Source organism: Bos indicus, chromosome 3 (genome assembly GCF_029378745.1).
Source record: "Bos indicus isolate NIAB-ARS_2022 breed Sahiwal x Tharparkar chromosome 3, NIAB-ARS_B.indTharparkar_mat_pri_1.0, whole genome shotgun sequence".
Lineage (NCBI taxonomy): Eukaryota > Metazoa > Chordata > Mammalia > Artiodactyla > Bovidae > Bos > Bos indicus.
Genome location: NC_091762.1, coordinates 40,198,341 through 40,215,684, shown reverse-complemented (window position 1 = coordinate 40,215,684; position 17,344 = coordinate 40,198,341). Strand labels below are relative to the sequence as shown.

Below are 17,344 nucleotides of genomic sequence, written 5' to 3'. Positions count from 1 at the left end.
GAAGTTCAAGCTGGTTTTAGAAAAGGCAGAGGAACCAGAGATCCAATTGCCAACATCCACTGGATTATGGAAAAAACAAGAGCCTTCCAGGAAAACATCTATTTCTGCATTATTGTCTATGCCAAAGCCTTTGACTGTGTGGGTCACAAAAAAATGTGGAAAATTCTGAAAGAGATGGGAATACCAGACCACCTGACCTGGCTCTTGAGAAATCTGTATGCAGGTCAGGAAGCAACAGTTAGAACTGGACATGGAACAACAGACTGGTTCCAAATAGGAAAAGGAGTATGTCAAGTCTATATATTGTCACCCTGCTTCTTTAACTTCAATGCAGAGTACATCATGAGAAACGCTGGGCTGGAAGAAACACAAGCTGGAATCAAGATTTCTGGGAGAAATATCAATAACCTCAGATATGCAGATGAGACCACCTATATGGCAGAAAGTGAAGCACTAAAGAGTCTTTTGATGAAAATGAAAGAGGAGAGTGAAAAAGTTGGCTTAAAGCTCAACATTCAGAAAACTAAGATCAAGGCATCTGGTCCCATCACTTCATGGGAAATAGATGGGGAAACAATGGAAACAGTGTCAGACTGTATTTTTAGGGGGCTCCAAAATCACTGCCGATGGTGACTGCAGCCATGAAATTAAAAGACGCTTACTCCTTGGAAGGAAAATTATGACCAACCTAAAGAGCATATTAAAAAGCAGACATTACTTTGCTAACCAAGGTTCATCTAGTCAAGACTTTGGTTTTTCCAGTGGTCATGTATGGATGTGAGAGTTGGACTGTGAAGAAAGTTGAGCACCGAAGAATTGATGCTTTTGAACTGTGATATTGGAGAAGACTCTTGAGAGTCCCTTGGACCTCAAGGAGATCCAACCAGTCCATTCTGAAGGAGATTGGTCTGGGTGTTCTTTGTAAGGACTGGTGCTAAAGCTGAAACTCCAGTACTTTGGCCACCTTGTGCAAAGAGTTGACTCATTGGAAAAGACTCTGATGCTGGGAAGGTTTGGGGGCAGGAGCAGAAGGGGACGACAGAGGATGAGATGGCTGGATAGCATCACCAACTCGATGGACGTGAGTCTGAGTGAACTCCGGGAGTTGGTGATAGACTGGCTTGCTGCAATTCATGGGGTCACAAAGAGTCAGACACGACTGAGTGAACTCAGCCGAACTGAGTGTAGGTTTCCATGTTACTTTTTCCATATATTTCCCCTTTCCTCCCCTCTCCCTATGTCCATAAGCCTAACCTCTATGTCTGTTTCTTCATTGCTGCCCTGGAAATAAATTATTCACTATCATTTTTCTAGATTCCATATATATGCATTAGAATATATTTGTCTTTCTTTTTTTTGACTCACTCTGTATAATAGGTTCTGGGTTCATCCACCTCATCAGAACTGACTCATATGTGTTCATTTTTATGGCTAAGTATTATTCCATTGTGTATATGTACCACAATTTCTTTATCCATTTATCTGTCACTGGACATCTATGTTGCTTCCATGTTCTAGCTATTGTAAATAGTGCTGCAGTGAACAATGGGATACATGTGTCTTTTTCAGTTTGGTTTCCTCAGGGTATGTGCCTAGGAGTGGGATTGCTGGGTCTATGGTGGTTTTATTCCTACTTTTTTTTTAAAGGACTCTCCATACTGTTTTCCATAGTGGCTGTATCAATTTACATTCCCACCAACAGTGAAAGAGCATTCCCTTTTCTCCCCATCCTCTCCAGCATTCATTGTTTATAGACTTTTTGATGATGACCATTCTGACTGGTGTGAGGTGATATCTCATTGTAGTTTTAATTTGCCTTTCTCTAATAATGAGTAATGTTGAGCATCTTTTCATGTGTTTGTTAGCCACTGGTATGTCTTCTTTGGAGAAATGTCTCTCTAAGTTTTTTTTCCCACTTTTTGATTGAGTTGTTTGTTTTTCTGGCATTGAGTTGTGTGAACTGCTTATATATTTTGGAAATTGATCCATTGTCAATTGTTTAATTTGCTATTATTTTCTGCCATTCTGAGGGTATGTAGTCTATTCACCTTGCTTATAGTTTCTTTTGCTATGAAAAAGCTTTTAGGTTTAATCAGGTCCCACCTGTTTACTTTTGTTTTTATTTCCATTACTCTAGGAGGTGGGTCATAGAACATCTTGCTTTGATTTATTCATTGAGTGTTCTGCATATATTTTCCTCTGGAGTTTTGTACTTTCTGGTATTACATTTAGGTCTTTAATCCATTTTGAGTTTATCTTTGTGTGTGGTGTTAGGAAGTGTTCTAATTTCATTCTTTAACGTGTTCAGTTCAGTTCAGTCGCTCAGTCGTGTCCGACTCTTTGCGATCCCATGAATCGCAGCACACCAGGCCTCCCTGTCCATCACCAACTCCTGGAGTTCACTCAAACTCATGTCCATCGAGTCAGTGATGCCATCCAGCCATCTCATCCTCTGTCGTCCCCTCCTCCTCCTGCCCCCAAAACTTCCCAGCATCAGAGTCTTTTCCAATGAGTCAACTCTTCACGTGAGGTGGCCAAAGTACTGGAGTTTCAGCTTTAGCATCATTCCTTCCAAAGAAATCCCAGGGCTGATCTCCTTCAGAAGGGACTGGTTGGATCTCCTTGAGGTCCAAGGGACTCTCAAGAGTCTTCTCCAACACCACAGTTCAAAAGCATCAATTCTTCGGCACTCAGCTTTCTTCACAGTCCAACTCTCACATCCATACATGACCACAGGAAAAACCATAGCCTTGACTAGACAGACCTTTGTTGGCAAAGTAATGTCTCTGCTTTTCAATATGCTATCTATTTGGACAGTACTTTCCTTCCAAGGAGTAAGCGTCTTTTAATTTCATGGCTGCAGTCATCATCTGCAGTGATTTTGGAGCCCAAAAAAATAAAGTCTGACACTGTTTCCACTGTTTCCCCATCTATTTCCCATGAAGTGATGGGACCGGATGCCATGGTCTTGATTTTCTGAATGCTGAGCTTTAAGCCAATTTTTTCACTCTCCACTTTCACTTTCTTTTTTTTTATTTATTTTATTTTATTTTTTAAACTTTACAATACTGTATTGCTTTTGCCAAGTATCGAAATGAATCCACCACAGATATACATGTGTTCCCCATCCTGAACCCTTCTGCCTCCTCCCTCCAGAGGCTTTTTAGTTCCTCTTCACTTTCTGCCATAAGGGTAGTGTCATCTGCATATCTGAGGTTATTGATATTTCTCCCAGCAATCTTGATTCCAGCTTGTGTTTCTTCCAGTCCAGCGTTTCTCATGATGTACTCTGCATATAAGTTAAAGAAGCAGGTGACAATATACAGCCTTGACGTACTCCTTTTTCTATTTGGAACCAGTCTGTTGTTCCATGTCCAGTTCTAACTGTTGCTTCCTGACCTGCATACAGATTTCTCAAGAGCCAGGTCAGGTGGTCTGGTATTCCCATCTCTTTCAGAATTTTCCACAGTTTATTGTGATCCACACAGTCAAAGGCTTTGGCATAGTCAATAATGCAGAAATAGATGTTTTCCTGGAATGCTCTTGCTTTTTCCATGATCCAGCAGATGTTAGCAATTTGGTCTCTGGTTCCTCTGCCTTTTCTAAAACCAGCTTGAACATCTGGAAGTTCACGGTTCACGTATTACTGAAGCCTGGCTTGGAGAATTTTCAGCATTACTTTACTAGCATGTGAGATGAGTGCAATTGTGTGGTAGTCTGAGCATTCTTTGGCATTGCCTTTCTTTGGGATTGGAATGAAAACTGACCTTTTCCAGTCCTGTGGCCACTGCTGAGTTTTCCCAATTTGCTGGCATATTGAGTGCAGCACTTTCACAGCATCATCTTTCAGGATTTGAAATAACTCAACTGGAATTCCATCACCTCCACTGGCTTTGTTCGTAGTGATGCTTTCTAAGGCCCTCTTGACTTCGCATTCCAGGATGTCTGGCTCTAGGTGAGTGATCACACCATCGTGATTATCTGGGCCATGAAGATCATTTTTGTATAGTTCTTCTGTGTATTCTTGCCACCTCTTCTTAATATCTTCTGCTTCTGTTAGGTCCATACCATTTATGTCCTTTATCGAGCCCATCTTTGCGTGAAATGTTCCCTTGGTATCTCTGATTTTCTTGAAGAGATCTCTAGTCTTTCCCATTCTTTTGTTTTCCTCTATTTCTTTGCATTGATCGCTGAGGAAGGCTTTCTTATCTCTTCTTGCTATTCTTTGGAACTCTGCATTCAGATGCTTATATCTTTCCTTTTCTCCTTTGCTTTTCACTTCTCTTCTTTTCACAGCTATTTGTAAAGCCTCCCAAGATAGCCATTTTGCTTCTTTGCATTTCTTTTCCATGGGGATGGTCTTGATCCCTGTCTCCTATACAATGTCACGAATCTCATCCCATAGTTCATCAGGCAGTCTATCTATCAGATCTGGGCCCTTAAATCTATTTCTCTCTTCCACTGTAAATCATAAGGGATTTGATTTAGGTCATACCTGAATGGTCTAATGGTTTTCCTACTTTCTTCAATTTAAGTCTGAATTTGGTAATAAGGAGTTCATGATCTGAGCCACAGTCAGCTCCTGGTCTTGTTTTTGTTGACTGTATAGAGCTTCTCCATCTTTGGCTGCAAAGAATATAATCAATCTGATTTTGGTGTTGATCATCTGGTGATGTCGATGCTAGAGTCTTCTCTTGTGTTGTTGGAAGAGGGTGTTTGCTATGACCAGTGCATTTTCTTGGCAAAACTCTATTAGTCTTTGCCCTGCTTCATTCCGTATTCCAAGGCAAATTTGCCTGTTACTCCAGGTGTTTCTTGACTTGCTACTTTTGCATTCCAGTTCCCTATAATGAAAAGGACATCTTTTTTGGGTGTTATTTCTAAAAGGTCTTTTACATGTAGCTGTCTGGTTTTCCAGCACCATTTATTGAAGAGGCTGTCTTTTCCCCATTGTATATTCTTGACTCCTTTGTCAAAAATAAGGTACCCCTAGGTGCATGGGTTTATTTCTGGACTTTCTATCTTGTTCCATTGGTCTATATTCTGTTTTTGTGCCAGTACCATACTGTCTTGATGACCATAGCTTTGTAGTATAATCTGAAGTCAGGAAAGTTGATTCCTTTGGCTCCATTCTTCTTTCTCAGGACTGCTTTGGCTATTCAGGGTCTTTTGTGTTTGAATATGAATTGTGAGATTTTTTGTTCTACTTCTGTAAAAAATGCCATTGGTAATTTGATAGGGATGCCTTGCATCTGTAGATTGCATTTGCTAGTGTACTCATTTTCACAATATTGATTCTTCCTACCCAGGAACATGGAATATCTCTCCATCTGTTTATGTCATCTTTGATTTCTTTCACTAGTGTCTTATAATTTTCTGTGTACAGTTCTTTTGTCTCCTTAGGTAAGTTTACTCCTAGATATTTAATTCTTTTTGTTGCAGTGTTGAGTGGGATTGATTCCTTACTTTCTGTTTCTGTTTTTTCATTATTAGTGATAATGCAAGTGATTTCTCAGTATTGATTTTGTATCCTTCAACCTTGTTAAATTCACTGATTAGCTCTAGTAATTTTCTAATACTATCTTTAGTGTTTTCTATTTACAGTATCATGTCATCTGCAAACAGTGAGAGATTTACTTCTTCTTTTCTGATCTGAATTCCTTTTATTTCTTTTCCTTCCATGATTGATACAGCTAGGACTTCCAGAACTGTGTTGAATAATAGTGGTGAGAGTGGACACCCTTGTTTTGTTCCTGATTTTAGGGGGAATGCTTTCAGGTTTTCACCATTGAGAATAATGTTTGCTGTGGGCTTATCATAAATGACCTTTACTATGTTGAGGTAGGTTCCTTCCATGCCCATTTTTTGAAGGTTTTAATCACAAATGGGTGCTGAATTTTGTCAAAAGATTTTTCTGCATCTATTGAGATGATCATATGGCTTTATCTTTCAATTTGTTAATATGGTGTATCACATTGATTAATTTGCATTAATTGAAGAATTCTTGTATTCTTGGAATAAACCCAACTTGATCATGGTGTATGAGCTTTTTGATGTGTTGCTGAATTCTATTTGCTAAAATTTTGTTGAGGATTTTTGCATCTACGTTCATCAATGATATTGGCCTGTAGTTTTCTTTTTTTGTGTTGTCTCTGTTTGTTTTTGGTATCAGGGTGGTGGTGCCCTCATAGAATGAGTTTAGAAGTGTTCCTTCCTCTGCAATTTTTTCAAAGAGTTTTAGAAGGATAGGCATTAACTTTTCTCTAAATGTTTGATAGAATTCTCCTGTGAAGCTATCTGCCTGGGCTTTTGGTTTTTTTGGGGAGATTTTTGATCACAGCTTCAATTTCAGTGCTTGTAATTGGGTTGTTCATAATTTCTATTTCTTCTTGGTTCACTCTTAGAAGATTGAACTTTTCTAAAAATCTGTGCATTTCTTCCAGGTTATCCATTTTATTGCCATATAGTTGTTCATAATATTTATTGCCATATAGTTGTCCATTGTATTTCTGCATTGTCATTGTAACCTCTCCTTTTTTCATTTCTAATTTTGTTGATTTGATTCTTCTTTTTTTCTTGATGAGTCTGGCTAAAGGTTTGTCAATTTTGTTTATCTTCTCAAAGAACCAGCTTTTAGTTTTATTAATCTTTGCTATTGTGTCTTTCATTTCTTTTTCATTTATTTCTAATTTTGTTGATTTGATTCTTCTTTTTTTCTTGATGAGTCTGGCTAAAGGTTTGTCAATTTTGTTTATCTTCTCAAAGAACCAGCTTTTAGTTTTATTAATCTTTGCTATTGTGTCTTTCATTTCTTTTTCATTTATTTCTGCTCCAATCTTTATGATTTCTTTCCTTCTAATAATTTTGGAGTATTGTTGCTCTTCCTTTTCTAGTTGTTTTAGGTGTGAAGTTAGGTTGTTTGTTTGATGTTTTTCTTATTTCTTGAGGTAGGATTGTATTGCTATAAACTTCCCTGTTAAAACTGCTTTTGCTGCATCCCATAGGTTTTTAGTTGCCGTGTTTTCATTGTCATTTGTTTCTAGAAATTTTCTGATTTCTCTTTTGACTTCTTCAGTAACCTGTTGATTATTTAGAAATGTGTTGTTTAGTCTCCATGTCTTTCTGTTTTTTGCAGTTTTTTTCTTGTAATTGGTGTCTAGTCTCATAGCATTCTTATCAGAGAAGATGCTTGATATAATTTCAGTTTTCTTAAATTTACTGAGGTTTGATTTGTGACCTAAGATGTGGTCTGTCCTGGAGAACGTTCCATGTACACCTGAGAAGAAGATGTATTCTTCTGCATTTGAATGGAATGTCCTGAAAATATCAATGAGATCCATCTCATCTAATGTATCATTTTAGACTTGTGTTTCCTTATTAATTTTCTGTTTTGATGATCTGTCCATTGGTGTGAGTGGGGTGTTAAAGTCTCCTACTTTATTCTGTTACTGTCAGTTTCTCCTTTTATGTCTGTTATGTATTGAGGTACTCCTCTGTTGGTTGCATAGATATTTACAATTGTTATGTTTTCCTCTTGGATTGATCCCTTGATCATTATGCAGTATCTTTCCTTATTTCTTGTAATATTCTTTATTTTAAGGTCTATTTTCTCTAATAGGAGGATTGCTACTCCAGCTTTCTTTTGCTTCCCATTTTCATAGAAAATATTTTTCCATCCTCTCACTTTCAGTCTATATGTGTCTTTAGGTCTGAAGTGGGTTTCTTGTAGACAGCATAAATATGGGTCTTGTTTTTGTATCCATTCAGCCAGTCTGTGTCTTTTGGTTGGAGCATTTAATCCATTTATATTCATAGTAATTATTGATATATATGTTCCTATTGCCATTTTCTTAATTGTTTGGGGTTCATTATGTAGATCTTTTTTCTTCACTTGTATTTGTTAGCTATATAAGTCCCTTTTACATTTTTTGTAAAGCTGGTTTGGTGGTACTGATTTCTCTTTACTTTTGCTTGTCTGAAAAGCTTCTCATTTCTCCATCAATTTTGAATAAGATCCTTGCTGGGTACAATAATCTTGGTTATAGATTTTTTTTCCCTTTCAATATTTTAAATATATCATCCCATTCTCTTCTGGCCTGTAGAGTTTCTGCTGAAAATTAGCTGTTAAGCATATGAATTTTCCTTGTACGTTACTTGTTGCTTCTTCCTTGCTGCTTTTAATATTCTTTGTGTTTAGTTTTTGTTAATTTCATTAGTATGTGTCTTGGCATGTTTCTCCTTGGGTTTATCCTGTAAGGGACACTTTGTGCCTCTTGGACTTGATTGACTATTTCCTTTTCCATGTTGGGGAAATTTTAAACTATAATCTCATCAAAAATTGTCTCATAACCTTTCTTTTTCTCTTCTTCTGACACCCCTGTAATTTGAATATTGGTGTATTTCATATGGTCCCAGAGATCTCTGACACTGTCCTCAGCTCTTTTCATTCTTTTTACTTTAGTCTGCTCTTTAGCAATTATTTCCACCATTTTATCTTCACTGATTCGTTCTTCTGCTTCAGATATTCTGCTATTGATTCCTTATGGAGTATTTTTAATTTCAGTAATTGTTTTGTTTGATTCTGTATATTTATTCTTTAATTCTTCTAGGTCTTTGTTAATTGATTCTTGCATTTTATCCATTTTGTTTTCAAGGTTTTTGATCATATTAACTATCATTATTTTGAATTATTTTTCAGGTAGTTTGCCTATTTCCTCTTCATTTATTTGGACTTCTGTATTTCTAGTTTGTGCCTTCATTTATGTAGTATTTCTCTGCCTTTTCATTATTTTTTTAACCTATTGTTTGAAGTCCCCTTTTCACAGGCTTCAAGGTTAAATTCTTTCTTCCTTTTGCTTTTTGCATGCCTAAGGTTGTCCCAGTGGTTTGTGTAAGCTCCCTATAGGGTGACATTTGTGTGGAGTTTTTGTTTGTTTGTTTGTTTTTCCTCTGATGACCATGCCTGAGTGAGGTGGCAATCCTGTCTGCTAATGATTGTGTTTGTATTTTTGTTTTGTTTGTTGTTTAGATGAGGCATCCTTCACAGGGTGCTACTGGTGGTTGGGTGACCAGGTCTTGTATTCAAGTGGTTTCCTTTGTGTGAGTTCTCACTATTTGGTACTCCCTAGGGTTAGTTCTCTGGCAGTCTTGGGTCTTGGAGTCAGTGTTCCCACTCCAAAGGCTCAGGGCTTGATCTTGGTCAGGAACAAAAATTCCACAAATGATTTTTTATGGCATTAAGTGAGATTAAAACAAATATCCAAAAATGAGAAACCAAAGATGAACCCCAGACAAATGGCAGTTACAAAATCAGGGAAATAATAATTAAAATAATGGAAGATACACATATACACCCTTGAGCAAAGTGAATACAGTCTACCAAAAATAAAGTACAGCAGATTGACCTGGCGAACAAATTAAATCAAAAATTGTATTTACTACTTAAGAACAAAATTAACTAAGGCACAAAGCACAAAAATGGAAAACAAAACTAAACAAGGTGCCAAGTGAGGAATAAAGCAATCAAAACAAAACTAACAAATACATTGAGAAGAGAGGAAAGAAAGAAAGAACAGATATGCAAAGTTAAATAGAGGTAGATGAAGAAGATTTATATATATTAAAGATTAACTGTAAGGGGAAAAGAACAGTAGGAAAGGCAAACGAAGGAATAAATGTACCAAAAAATATAATAGGTTTTTTTAAAAAATTAAAAATATAAAAAAGAGAAAAGAAAAAAAATGGAAGAAGAAAGAAAAAAGGGGAGGGGGAAGGAAAACTCCACAGAACTGCAAAAGCCCAATGTAGACACCAAGGTTTATAACAACAAAAAGTGTGACTGCATATTCACATATACATATACACCCATAAGCAAAATCAAAACTGTCCAACAAAAATAAAGTACAATAGATCAACCCGGTGAACAAAGGAAACCAAAAATTATACCTACCAGAACAAAACTAACTAAAACACAAACTGGAAAACAAAACTACAGCAAGGTGCCAATTGGGGAATAAAGCAATGGAATAAAACTAACAATGTTGAGAGGAAAGGAAAGAAAGAACAGATATGCAAAGCTAAATAGAGATAGATGAAGATTTACATACATTAAAGATTAGTTGCAAGGGGCAAAAACAGTAGGAAAAGCAAACAAAGGAATAAATGTAGAAAAAATAATAATAGGTTTAAATAATTAAAAAAGAGAAAGAAATAAGGAAAACACAGAACTACAAAACCCCAACACAGAGGCAGTTTTATAACAACAATTTAAAAAAAATGTGATCGAGAAAAGAAAAAGCTCAAAAGCTTAATTAGATTTCATAATGCCAATAAAATCAACAACTATAACATGGGGTGGGGGGAGAAAAAAATACAAAAGAATCTATCAAGCAAATCAAAACATAAGAATAATAAATGTTTTTCTTGAGTCACTGCTGTCAGCTCAGATTCTAATCTGGCCTTACACCTATGTGATCTTTCTTCCAATGTCCACAGCTATCAGAACTAGTGCATTTTCTTTTGTGGGCACTCTCAGTGAGCTTTTATATATTCCATAGACACAGAGTCTGCCTAGTTGATCGTGTGGATTTAATCTGCAGTTTGTACAGCTGGTGCGAAGGTTTTGTGTCTTATTCCTTAGCCACACTACCCCTGGGTTTCAATTATGGTTTTATTTCCACCTCTGCATGTGGGTTGTCCACTGGGGTTTGCTCCTGAGGCTGCCCTGGAGGACATGGGTTTGCCCCTGTGAGGGCCAGATGTGGAGGTGGTACAGCTGCTTGGGTTGCAGGGGTTCTGGCATCACCAGGTACTCAGGGGAGTTGGTGGCTAGGGCAGCAGGAAATATACTGGTCTAGAAGGGTATGGCAACCAGTATTGGCCAATATGCTCCAGTGTTTTTGCCTGGAGAATCCCCCTCCCTGACAGAAGCCTGGTAGGCCACAGTCTATAGGGTGGCAAAGAGTCGGACATGACTGAAGCAACCCTTCATGCATAGACGCAAGACTCTTTTTTTGCCTGTGACACCTATGCCCCAATAAGAGTTGAGTGTGAAGGTGGCACAGCTGCTTGGGTTGCAGGGACCTAGCAGCACCAAGTGTGCAGGAACACGGACTGCCTCTACTGCAGGAGTTATGGCCCTGTCAGAGTCTTTTTCTGAGCCCCTTGTAGCTGGCGATCAGAAGGCCTCTTTGGCCAGTCTTTCTCCATAGCTCCGCCTGTTCAGGTACTTAGAGGACTCCCTTGCCTGGGGTCCTTCTCTGTTGTTTGGAGCATCAGGCACATAGAGGGGGCCCACATGACTGGGCTCCTACTCTGTGGATCAGCACATCAGGCCCTTAAAGGGGCTCCCTGGGTGGGATCCTACTCTGTAGTTCGGCACATCAGTCACTTAAAGGAGCACCCTGGGTGGGGTCCTACCTTGTAGTTCAGTGCCTCAGGTGTTTGATGGGCTAGCTTCTCTATTGTTCAGCTGCTGATGCTGGCATGTGGAGAGAGAGAGGCTATGGTGATGGCTCCATTCCCTATGGATGACTCAGCAGTATCGCCTTGCTTTCATGGCTGCCCGGCTTTCTTCCACAGGCATATCCCACCATGATCTCGTCTCTCCCATCCCTCGATCTGTCTCTCCTCAGTCAACAGCAGCTCTCACCCTGGGATTGCTCCACATTCCCCAAACTCCAATTCCCAGCCACTGCACCTTCCAGGGGCCCCTAATTCTTGTTTGTAGTATGTATGACTGGCAAGGACTATCTGATTGTCATTCCATTTAGGCTGCTACAGATCAGCTGTTTCACTCTCAGCCATAAATGTTTCTCCTCTAACTCAGACAGTTGCCCTGATATGGGGATCAGACCCTTGCTTTAGTTCCCCAATCCGCCGAGGGCAGGTCCAGTGCTACTAACACTCCTGTTTTTCCCCCTAGTTCCTTCGTCCTACAGAGTTTTGGATGGTTCTGTATATTATTTTCCTCTGCTCAGGTACTACTGTCCACTCTCAGCTGGTGTTCTCCATGCACTTCTGTGTCTGAGGGTGTATTCCTGATGTATCCTTGGAGAGAGATGTACTCTAGGTCCACCTACTCTTCTGCCCTCTTGTTCTTCTCCCAAGATAATTTTTAATTTTCCTTTTGATTTCTTCTTCTGCTCATTGGTTATTCAGAAATGTTTTGTTCAGCTTCCACATATTTGTAGACTTTACAGCTTTTCTCTTGTAGATTTCAACTTCATACCATTCTGGTCATACAAGACAGTTGGTATGATTTCAGTCTTCTTAAATTTGCTAAAGTTTGTTTTACATCCTATCATATGATCTATCCTGGAGATTCTGTGTTCACCTGAGAGGAATGTATTCTGCTACTATTGGGTGGAATGTTTTATAAATGTCTGTTTGGTCCATTTGTTCTAAAGTTTGGTTTAATCCATTGTTTTCCTTTTGATTTTCTGTCTGTATGACCTCTCCATTGCTTACAGTAGCATCTTAAAGTACCCTACGATTGTACTGTTGTCATTTTCCATTTGCTTAATATATTTTAGTGCTCTGTTGTTGGTTTCATGTATATTTACAGTTGTTACATCTTCTTGAAGTATTGAACTCTTTGTCATTATATTATAACCTTCTTTGTCGCTTGTTCCTGTTTTTGTCTCTAAGTCTATTTTGTCTTATATAAATATGGGTAACTTACTTGGAATATTTTCTTCTGTCCCTTCACTTTGAGCCTATGTATGTCTTTAGACATGAAATAAGTCTCCTATAGGCAGCATACAGTTAGGGCTTGTTTTCCCCAGCCCACTCTGCCTTTTGATCCATGAATTCAATATCTTTACAGTTAGAGTGATTATTGATATGAAAGGACTTACTACAGTTATCTTATTATTTGCTGTCTTCTTATATTTCATCTCTATTTTTTTCTTTTCCCTCTGTTTTTACCTACCTTTGTAAATTGGTGGCTTTCCCTAGTGATTTTCTCAGTCCCTCTTTTTATATTTTGTGTCTATTGTAGATTTTTGCTTTTTGGTTATCCTGAAGCTTACATAAAACATCTCATGGGAATAAAACAGTCTTTTTTTTTATCCTGATAGGAACTTTTCTTTTCTCATATATAAATATTCCATCAGTTTACTCCTTTTATATTTTTGATATCACAATTTTCTAATTTTTTTCTGTGTATTCATTACCAAATTATACTAGCTAGAGTTATTTTTAATGCTTTTTCATTCCACCTTTATACTATAATTGAATGGTTAACACACCTGTATAATATAGTTTTATAAATGTGATCTTTTATTTTTCATCTTTACTGAAGTATTGCATATTTTCAGATGTCTTTGTGTCACTAGTTGCATCTTTCCATCTCAGCTTGAAGAGCTTTTTTAGCATTTCTTGTAAGTCAGGTCTAGTGACTTCAGCTTTTGTTTGTATAGGAAAGCCTTTCAGTTCAGTTCAGTTCAGTCGCTCAGTCGTGTCCGACTCTTTGTGACCCCATGAATCGCAGCACGCCAGGCCTCCCTGTCCATCACCAACTCCTGGAGTTCACTCAGACTCACGTCCATCAAGTCAGTGATGCCATCCATCCATCTCATCCTCTGTCGTCCCCTCCTCCTCCTGCCCCCAATCCCTCTCAGCATCAGAGTCTTTTCCAGTGAATCAACTCTTCGCATGAGGTGGCCAGAGTACTGGAGTTTCAGCTTCAGCATCATTCCTTCCAAAGAAATCCCAGGGCTGATCTCCTTCAGAATGGACTGGTTGAATCTCCTTGCAGTCCAAGGGACTCTCAAGAGTCTTCTCCAACACCACATTTCTTCTCCAACACCACATTTCAAAAGCATCAATTCTTTGGCGCTCAGCTTTCTTCACAGTCCAACTCTCACATCCATACATGACCACTGGAAAAACCATAGCCTTGACTAGACGGACCTTTGTTGGCAAAGTAATGTCTCGGCCTTTCAATATGCTATCTAGGTTGGTCATAACTTTCCTTCCAAGGAGTAAGCATCTTTTAATTTCATGGCTGCAGTCACCATCTACAGTGACTGGTTCCAAATAGGAAAAGGAGTACGTCAAGGCTGTATATTGTCACCCTGCTTATTTAACTTCTATGCAGAGTACATCATGAGAAATGCTGGGCTGGAAGAAGCACAAGCTGGAATCAAGATTGCCGGGAGAAATATCAATAACCTCAGATGTGTAGATGATACCACCCTTATGGCAGAAAGTGAAGAGGAACTCAAAAGCCTCTTGGTGAAAGTGAAAGTGGAGACTGAAAAAGTTGGCTTAAAGCTCAACGTTCAGAAAATGAAGATCATGGCATCTGGTCCCATCACTTCATGGGAAATAGATGGGGAAACAGTGGAAACAGTGTCAGTCACTCACTTGTATCCAATTTTTTGTGACCCCATGGACTGCAGCACACAAGGCTTCCCTGTCCATCACCAACTTCCAGAGCTTACTCAAACTCAGGTCCATTGAGTTGGTAATTTATTTCTTCGTTATATCTGAAGGATAACTTTGCCTGATAAAGTATTCTAGTGGCTCTTTTTAATCTTTCAACATATTTAATGTATCATGTCATTCCTTCCTGGCCTGTAGAGTTTCTTGTGAGAAATCCACTGATAGTCTAACAGAGTTCCTTTGTAGATCATGTTCCTTTTTTCTCTGGCTAAATTTAGGATTCTTTCTTTATCATTGATTTTTTTTAACAGTTTTCATTGAATGTGTATTGGAAAGATTTTGATATTGAGATAATAGGCTGTTCTATTAGCTTCATGAATGTGTATGTCTAATTCCTTCCCCAAGTTTGAAAAGTTCTCAGCTATTATTTTTCAAATAAATTCCCTACCCCCTTTTACCTTTCTCCTCCATCTGGTATACCAATTATTCTTATATTTGCTTCTCTGATTAAATTCTTAGGGTTCATAGTGTTTCTTTATTTAAAAAATGTTCATAGTTCTTCTAACTGGATCATTTCTAAATTCTTATCTTCGCAGTCACTTATTCTTTCTTTCATCTAATCTGTTCTGTTACCTTTGCTGTCTAATGACTTCTTTATTTTATTTATGGGTTTATTCAGCTTCAGAATTTCTGTTTGGTTCCTAAAAATTCAGCTTATTTGGTAAACAATTCCTTCTAGTCATTAATTTTGTTCTGGAATTCATTGACTTTCCTTTCTGAGTTTTCTTATAGCTTATTGAATTTCTTCGTAATAGCTACTTTGAATTCTTTATCAGATCTCAGTATTCTATGCCTTTGAGTTCAGTTCCTGGAGAATTATTATTTTCTCCTTGTGATACCATATTTCCTTGATTTTTCATGTTTGACATATGTGCCTCTGCTTTCACAGTTGAAGCAGCAGATAATTTCTCGGCTAAGAATTGCTTACTTGGGCTGTTACAGCTCAGTAGGCTGACAATTAGAAAGCTTTCTTTTGTTTTCCAGAAGGAGGCACTGTAGCTCAAGTTTTGCTGGCTCTTGGGACTGTGCTTGGGACTTTAAAAAGAGTTGGCATCAAAATGGGGGTAGGCTTGCTTAGGTTTAGCAACTGAGATTTTGAGGGTGCCAATGCTTGATAGGGGAATCCTAGAGTTAGGGAATTCAAGGATCCTGAAGCAGATAGTAGGAAATAGGTTCCTTCAATGCCTTTATCTTATCTGCCCCTTTTCCTTTCCTCCCCTCCTTCCCATCATAGAAGTCACTCCACAGAACTCCAGATCTACTAGGGAAAAATGGGACCTTGCATGTGGTCAATTTGTCACTCACCACTTTTGTTTTTCTCCTCCTCCTCTAACACAGAGGTAGCTACTTCCACTGCCAAAAGCCCAGTGTCATTTAAGGGTTACCTTGGAAAGGAGAGCTGCCTCAGCAAGTTCTTCCTTCTCCTCTACCTACAACCATGTCTCAGTCCTGCTCCAGTGGCATGCTGGGTTCCCTCATCAAGCTGGCTGGACCTCCGCAAATTCTGTCTCTAGTGAGGGTCCACCCAATTGTGCGTTCTCCAGGTTATACTTCTCCCAACTGGAGCAAATGAGAGTGGGGCAGACTCATCCATTCCCTTGGATCTGTAGCCCTCTTTGAGGCCCTATCTACCTATAGGAGGGTAGAAATCTTCTAAGTGTCCTGTATTAAAAATTCAGAGGACTTTTGTTTGGTTATGGATGTCCAATTAGTTATAAGTCAAATGGGAGAGGAAAAAAAGGAACAATTCATACCACCATGATGCTGATATCATGTCAGTTTTGCTCCTTTTTAGAGTGGTTATTTATCTAGTGTTAATGCTGCTTGTCTTGCTCTTAGTTCTTATTTTCTACATCAATAAAATGATTAGATAAGTGTTTTAAAATGACCAAAAGTAGGACAAGAACAATGTATTAATGGCAGATTTTTTATAAATCTATAATTTCATGATTTTATATTAAATATATATATATATATTTGAAATTTTGGTTATTACTGAAAATCTAGAAACCACTGGAATAGTTTTTTCCAATAATCTCTCTCAATGTTAACATTCTCTGATCTTATGGTTTATCCTTCCCTTGATTTCTTATATTCCAAGAGAAAGAAAATGTCATTTAAGAATATTTTATAAATCAAAGATCTTAAGGGAATTTAGTGGTTGTATCGGGAGAAGGCAATGGCACCCCACTCCAATACTCTAGCCTGGAAAATCCCATGGACGGAGGAGCCTGGTAGGCTGCAGTCCATGGGGTCGCTAAGAGTCAGACATGACTGAGCGACTTAACTTTCACTTTTCACTTTCATGCATTGGAGGAGGAAATGGCAACCCACTCCAGTGTTCTTGCCTGGAGAATCCCAGGGACGGGGGAGCCTGGTGGGCTGCCGTCTATGGGGTCACACAGAGTCGGACAGGACTGAAGCGACTTAGCAGCAGCAGCAGCAGCAGCAGTGGTTGTATCACTCAGGAGAGAATAGGTTATGCTGTAGTAACAACTAAAAATTCTCAGTGCCTTACAGTAACAAAGTTTTTCTCTCATGTTCACCTCAGATTAACAAGGGGATTCTTCATATTAGTCACTTTATAATCTGTCACAGAAAATCATCTTGACACATGTTTTACAATCATAGAAGCCTCAAAGTAAAACGTTACTTCTGTTTGCATTTCATTGCCAAAGCAAATCACATGAGCACACCTGAATTCAATAGGACAGGGGTGTATATTTCACCTGCAGGGAGGAGCACTGAATATTTATAAGCAACGTATAATACCAGAAATAAAAACTAACAGAAGTATTAATTTTTATTTAGAATGAAAGAAAAAATAGGAAATTTTGGAATAACTCTTACTATTTCTATAATCTTCTGAACATATTAATATTAACTAAACAGAAAT

General features: G+C 38.3%; 2 protein-coding genes across 3 annotated transcripts in view; both read left to right on the top strand.

Annotated features, from left to right (window-relative positions):
* LOC109556002 (amylase alpha 2B) overlaps positions 1-17,344 on the top strand; it is a 72,850-nt gene that overhangs the window by 32,112 nt on the left and 23,394 nt on the right. The window lies entirely within an intron of this gene.
* RNPC3 (RNA binding region (RNP1, RRM) containing 3) overlaps positions 1-17,344 on the top strand; it is a 75,891-nt gene extending 58,547 nt beyond the window's left edge. For both annotated transcript variants that reach the window (XR_011565775.1, XR_011565774.1), the window contains one exon: positions 1-17,344. This exon is cut by the window's left edge and continues 13,595 nt beyond it. The gene's annotated coding sequence lies outside the window, so the exon portion shown is untranslated.